Below are 6,298 nucleotides of genomic sequence, written 5' to 3' on the forward strand. Positions count from 1 at the left end.
GTAGGTGGGATCATACATTTATCATTTTGTGCTTGACATTCCATTCAGCAGAGTTTCCAAGGTTTATGCAAGCTGTAGCGCATGTACCAAACCGTGATTTCTCTTTCTGACTGAGTGACGCTCCATGTATATATCACAGTTTGTCTTCACACTCATCGGTGGATGGACACTTGTGTGGTTCCCACCTACGAATTACCTTCTGAAAACCTAATGCCAACATCGATTTTAAATGATTTTATTGAGTACGTACAAATTACTAAAGCATTGAGAATAAAGTACTTTCTTCCTATAAAGCATTTGCATTCTATCTGCGGTGAGTGGAGAATTATGGGAAATTTTTGAGTGGTACAACAGAATGTGTACTCTGAGAGTTTACACTAATGAGTGGGGAGGAGAATAGGCAGTAAAAGAAGGAGAAGTTTTCAGGAAATTGTAGCTGAGGTGAGATGATGCAGGGGCATGCCAGAGTGGCATCTGTAGAGATAAAAAGGAAGGGACGATGTATTCAAATGAGGAAGAAGAAAAGGCAAGGGCCGGATGACATGCAGGGTCTAGCTAGATGCCTTGGGTGTTAGCAGAAGCAGGGATGACGATGTTTCTTTTACTTTAAGCTGCATGAAGCTGTAATTTAACCTTAATTTAATTGCCCAGGAATCATTTCAGAAATAATATGTCTGTTTGTGTTTAATGTGATAAGACTTATTTCCTGGCAGCATGGATTTTTGGTTATCGGTGTTGGCTTGTGTACACACAGCAGCCCAGGAAGTTCATGTTGTACATGAGCTCTTCATATTTTAGGATAGACCACTTGCCAAAGGAGACTCTCCTCCAATTAAGTTGGTTGCACTGTGGTTTAGGAGAATTTCACCTCTGAAAAGATGAAGATTGATAACTGGTGAACTACGCTAGTTCATTTTTAACCCCTCACCCCGACAGACACCATCTGGGTGACATGGTCTCTGATGGATGCCTGCGGAATCCACTCTTAAAAAACAGGGGAAGAGTGAATCTTTTTCTAGTCATTGACCCTTGAAGTCCAGGCAAAATCCCAAGGTTGGAAGAAGAGTCTTAAAGGGAAAAAGAAAGGCCCTGTAGGGGGGACAAAATGATATGCACATTTTGTAGATGAGAACATTGAAGCTCAAAGAGAGTAAAGCCATGGTCCCTGCTCCGGTCCACCACAAAGCCGCGGCGTGGATCGAAGCCCCTGTCTGACCCAGAAGTCTGTGCCAGGGGTCCTGCTCTCTCAGTCTGTCACTAGCCATCAAACAGTCCCTCGTCAGGATGAAGCAGTTGTTTTTACGTTTGCATCTAACTAAGTTTTCAATATTAAATGTTTACACAAATGAAGTAGCAAGATGGTGTGAGGTTTGCTCACGTGATCTCCTTTTTTTGCTTATTTGACGTCTCTGAAGATGCTGTGTGACGGCCCTTCCTTCAGGTGTCGTCCATCAACGATCAGACTGTGACTGCGGAGCGCGAGGGTTCGGGACAGGTGCCCCGGAGCTCTCTGGAGATTACACAGGGGTACCGACGGTGGCTGAGCTCCACTCCAGTCAGTTAGGAAAGGAGCATCTGCAATGGAAGGTTGGGATCGGAGGGCTTCCTCCTTGAGAACCAGTTCTTGGACTCCTAACTCCCAGCCCACTCCCTGAGGAGTTGGTCCCCAGAAGGGGAGTCCCTGCCAGGCAGATGCTACCAGGCTGTGCTCTGGTTTCCCTCATGACTAGACGGAGGAGCTATCAGGGATGGGATGCCTGCTCTTTATAGTTCAAGACATTGAGGATGGCAGAGATTCCATGACTCTCCTTACCAAGATCATATAACCCATAAGAGAGAGAAACCGGATTCAAACCAAGGCCCACGAGCTTCCCTGGTCACCACATGGCAGCACTATACTTGCACTTTAAGAAACGGGGCACGTGATGCCTAGATCGCCAGGGTTCAGTAAGGCAGTATGGAGGACATTTGCACTGGCAGATATTAGCCCATTACTGTCTCCTCCTCTGGACAGGACCATCAACGTTACCTTCTTGGCACCACTAAGATTTGGCCCACAATTGTTCTCATCTGGACACTCAGTCCTGCCTCCGTGGCCCAAATGCTTCAGTGTTTGGTGTTCCGTTTAGTTACCTTTGGTTTCCTAAAGAGCCACTCCACATGTCAAGCTGGTCAGGATGCTGGAGCCCCCACGAGACTCAAGTATGATGCCTTCCATTTTAATCTCACACAACGGACCCTGGACCAGCCCTGAAAAGGGGGTTCTTGTGTTTTTCTCCTGTCACAACTCAGAGAGTTTCCTGTGTTCTTCTGGACGCTCGGCTAAACTCCATTTGTGAGTCCCCCTTGTCATCAGGTATGAGTGTGTGGCTGATTTCGCTCCAATGGAATTAAGCAAATGTGAGGTGTGCCACTTCCACGTCGGAGGCTTTAAGATCGTGGATCTGCCACCTTCCTACATCCTTTTTCCCTGTCCTACTTGACTGGGTAGCCTGCAGCAGGGTAGGTGCAGTCACCCAGATGGGTCATGTGGATTCGGATAGTGCCTACTTAGCAAGTAGAGCAACAACTGGCAAGAAACCAGGCTCCTTGAATAAAGGCATAGAACACACACCTGTACCTGCCTGGGACACTCACATTTTCACTATTTGAGAGACAATATTCTTTAAGCCACTGCATGGTTGTGGTAGCTTATCTGTTCCTGTCTGTTGTTGTTAGCTGCTGGTAAGTTGGTTTCAACTCTCGGTAACCCTGTAGACCACGGAATGATGCCCTGCCGAACCCTGCCCCAGCCTCACCACGCTTGCTGTGTTGGAGCCCGTGGTTGTAACCACTGGTTCAGTCCATCGCATTGAAAATCCTCCCTTTTGTTTCATAGATCATTTACTTTGCCACAAATGATGTCCTCTTCCAGGGATTCAATCCTACTGAGGATGAACGCATAACGATCCTTACTTCTCCTCCTTCTTTTTTTAATTTTAATAAATCATTTTACTGGGGGCCCTTACAGCTCTTATAACAATTCACACATCAATTGTATCAAGCACATTGGTACATATGTTGCCATCATTTCCAAAACATTTTCTTTCGACTTGAGCCCTTGGTATCAGCTCCTCTTTTCCCCCTCTCTCCTCCACCCTCCCACCCTTGTGAACCCTTGATCAATTTTTTTCTTACTTTTATTGAGGGCTCTTACATTTCTTATCACAATGCATACATTCATCCAGTGTGTCAAGCACATTTGCACATAGGCTACCATCATCACTTTCAAAGCATTCTCTTCCCACTTGAGACCCTGATATCAGTTCCCCATTTCTTCCCCCTCCCTCTCCCACCCGCCCTGCCTCAGGAACCCTTGATAAGTTATAGATTATTATTTCCATATCTTACATTGTCTTCCATCACCCCTCACATGATCCTTCATTCTCAGGAGCATTCTGGCATTCTTACCAACACACTGCTCATTTTCTCACCTGTACTTTCTGCAAAGTTAGATTCTTCCAACTCAGAGCAGGACATTTCCATCAGACACTCCATAAAATGAAGTGCTCTTCCATAATTTACTTTGAGAGATTTCCCCTCTCATTCTTTCATCTATAGTCCTAGTACTGGCCACCTCATGTAAAAACGACTCCTCTACCTGCCTCTTCCAAGGTATGCTGTGTCCCCATCACTCATTCAAACACCTTTCTCTCACCGGGGACTTCCATGCACTGACGAGACCAGCATGGACACCAGGTCTGCTCCACTGGATTTGAACTTCTTCTCCCGTGGCCTTTTATTATTATATCATTATTAGATTGTGGAAACATGTGTTTGCAGGTGCTGTTTCATAGGCCCGAAGCTACTTACTGAATCCACTTTTGTATATTTTTATACCTCTTAGACCTTGTAAGCCATCAACACATCTGTTGAGGAGACACGATTCAATCTGCAATGGTTGGATTCTCAAGTACATCCGTTTTAATTGAGTTATTAAATATGCACTCCATGATGCTCTTAATTAAAATAAGAAGCAATTCCTATCCATAGGTACTTTCTGTAGAGAAACCTTGGCACACATGCGCAAAGATGTTCATCGTAGCATTATGTCTAACAAGGAAAAGTGGATGCATCTAAATGACTGTCAGCAGTGAAATAAATAATGAAGAAATCTGTGCTCATTCTTTAAACCAGAACAAGAACCCACGGCCATTGAGTTGATTCTAATTTACAGCAACCTTTCTGCGCTAGAGGCGAGCTGTGCTGTGTAGCGTTTTCAGCAGCTGATTTTTCAGTTGTAGAACACCAGGCTTTTCTCTAACGTGCCTCTGGCTGGTTTGAAAACACCAACCTTTCTGTTGTCAGCCAAGAGTGCTAACCATTTATATCACCCAGGGACTCCACCGACTATTCAGTTGTAGTTACAAAGACTGAGGCAAATGTGTAGGTCTTATCACTGAATGGAAAAATAACAGAGAACAGAACTGGGGGTAGGTCAAACAAGATTTCAAACTTAGTTAGCAATAATGCTGCAACTTTCAAGAGATAAAGGCATTGAGATGTCAGTTTCCTAAGGATATCACGGACTCGCCTCCCTGTGTATATTATACAATTAGATGCCATAACCAGGCATAATCTATCTAGTCTCTCTCCCTCTCTGCCACCGAGTCGATGCCCACTCGTAGCAACCTCCTCCTCGAGCATACTGAGCTGCCCCCCTGTGGGGTTTTGAGACTGTAATCCCTTCCAGGAGTAAAAAGCCTCATTTTTCTCCCACGGAATGACTGGTGGTTTTGAATTACTGACCTTGTGCTTAGCAGCCCAACCTATAATCACTCAGCCACCAGGGCTCCTTTATATTCTTTAGGACTCTGTATTGGAATACATTCTTAAGATTAGGCAGCATTTTTGAACTTTATTGAACATTATAGATCTTTCTTTCAAATCGATCTATCTATCTAGAGAGAAAGAGCAGAAGGGGAAAAGGAGAGGGTGGGAGGGTGGCATAGGGAAGCTAGTCCCTGAAAAGGGACATTATTCTTGCTAAAGTAGATGGTCATCAAAAAAAGAGGACGACCCTCAGTAAGGGGGATTGATACAATGGCTGCAATAATGGGCTCCAATATAACAACAATTGGGAGACGGCACAGGACCTGGCAGTGCTTTGTTCTGTCACTGTCAGTTGGAACAGATTGGCTGGCACTGAACAACACACATAAACACACCTACATGCACACATATGTTTAAACACCCTCACAAATGATTCCCCTGGTGTTCCAGAAGAGCAATGATCTCCTGAGCAGTGATTACAAGAAGGATGCTACTTTGTCCTGCCCTGCCCTCCCAGTGGTGGATCACAGCCACCTCTGGTTCCTTAAGTCCCAAGTTGAGGTAGACCTGGCATCTACACTGAGATCTTCAATGGCTTTCTGGGAAAAGTGGTGGATAGTTCTCTGCTTGAACAGGGACAATTTGAGCCTCAGAACACTGATGACAAGCCAGGGCAGGACCTTGTTAAATATATCTGCTACAACCTTTAACAGCAGAATAAAAGACCTAAGTTAACCCGGGATAATGCGACCAGGAAGAGGCTCTCTAATGCTACCATTTCAAAGTGGATTATTATTTCAAAGTGAATATTATTATTTACAATTTTTACTAGGGTTTTATCCTAAAGCTAGTAAATGATCTTATGTTCACATACATGCAATTTAGTCACAATCCCTCTATTTGAATTCGTCCACCTGATAGAATGGACCGCCTCCCTGTGTCCAGCACCTGTGAGCTTTCACTTTCCGATCAAGAGCCTTGATGTGGGCACTGCAGTGGCACCGCTCACAGAGAGCAGAGAGCCGTGAAAACACGATCCTTTCTCATCAGTATTGGAAAGGGGATCAATAACTCACTGAGAGAGCAAGGATTGTCAGGCAGAGAGAGGGAGGCAGAAGGGTGAGTACTTTTGCGTGGTGATGTCTCTCTCCCCATGCTGCTTGGTGGCTAAGGACGCTCATCACTGAATGAGGCCCCACAGGTAGAGAATGTGGACACACAGAGAACTGTCTGGGGGGGAATTTGTCCCTCTTTCTTTTAGGTCCTTCGTAGTTGATGCTGCTGAGGTTGGAGGAGGTGGGGGTGGTGGTGCATCAAGCCCTGAGCAAAGCGAGGGGAGAAGAGCACATGCCTGTTTCATTCCTTTATCTCCCCACTGAAAGCCAACTGAGCCCTTTAACATCTATCCTGGCATGAAATGCATGCCTACCCATTCACAGCCCCCGCTGCTGTGCCCCCCCGGGGCAAGTCTAAGCTCCTTTCAGCC

At 45.4% G+C, this 6,298-nt stretch overlaps 1 protein-coding gene across 3 annotated transcripts in view; it reads right to left on the minus strand.

The window, feature by feature from the left end:
* Positions 1–6,298, minus strand: part of NR1H4 (nuclear receptor subfamily 1 group H member 4) — a 112,682-nt gene that overhangs the window by 103,490 nt on the left and 2,894 nt on the right. Inside the window, exon 2 of one of the 3 annotated variants that reach the window (XM_045292428.1) lies at positions 1,379–1,575. The exons of the other annotated variants lie outside the window; for them this stretch is intronic. The gene's annotated coding sequence lies outside the window, so the exon portion shown is untranslated. The remainder of the gene's footprint in view (positions 1–1,378; positions 1,576–6,298) is intronic. 3 annotated transcript variants of the gene reach the window in all.

Source organism: Echinops telfairi, unplaced genomic scaffold, assembly GCF_000313985.2.
Source record: "Echinops telfairi isolate 266 unplaced genomic scaffold, ASM31398v2 ScPeMD7_2;HRSCAF=8, whole genome shotgun sequence".
Lineage (NCBI taxonomy): Eukaryota > Metazoa > Chordata > Mammalia > Afrosoricida > Tenrecidae > Echinops > Echinops telfairi.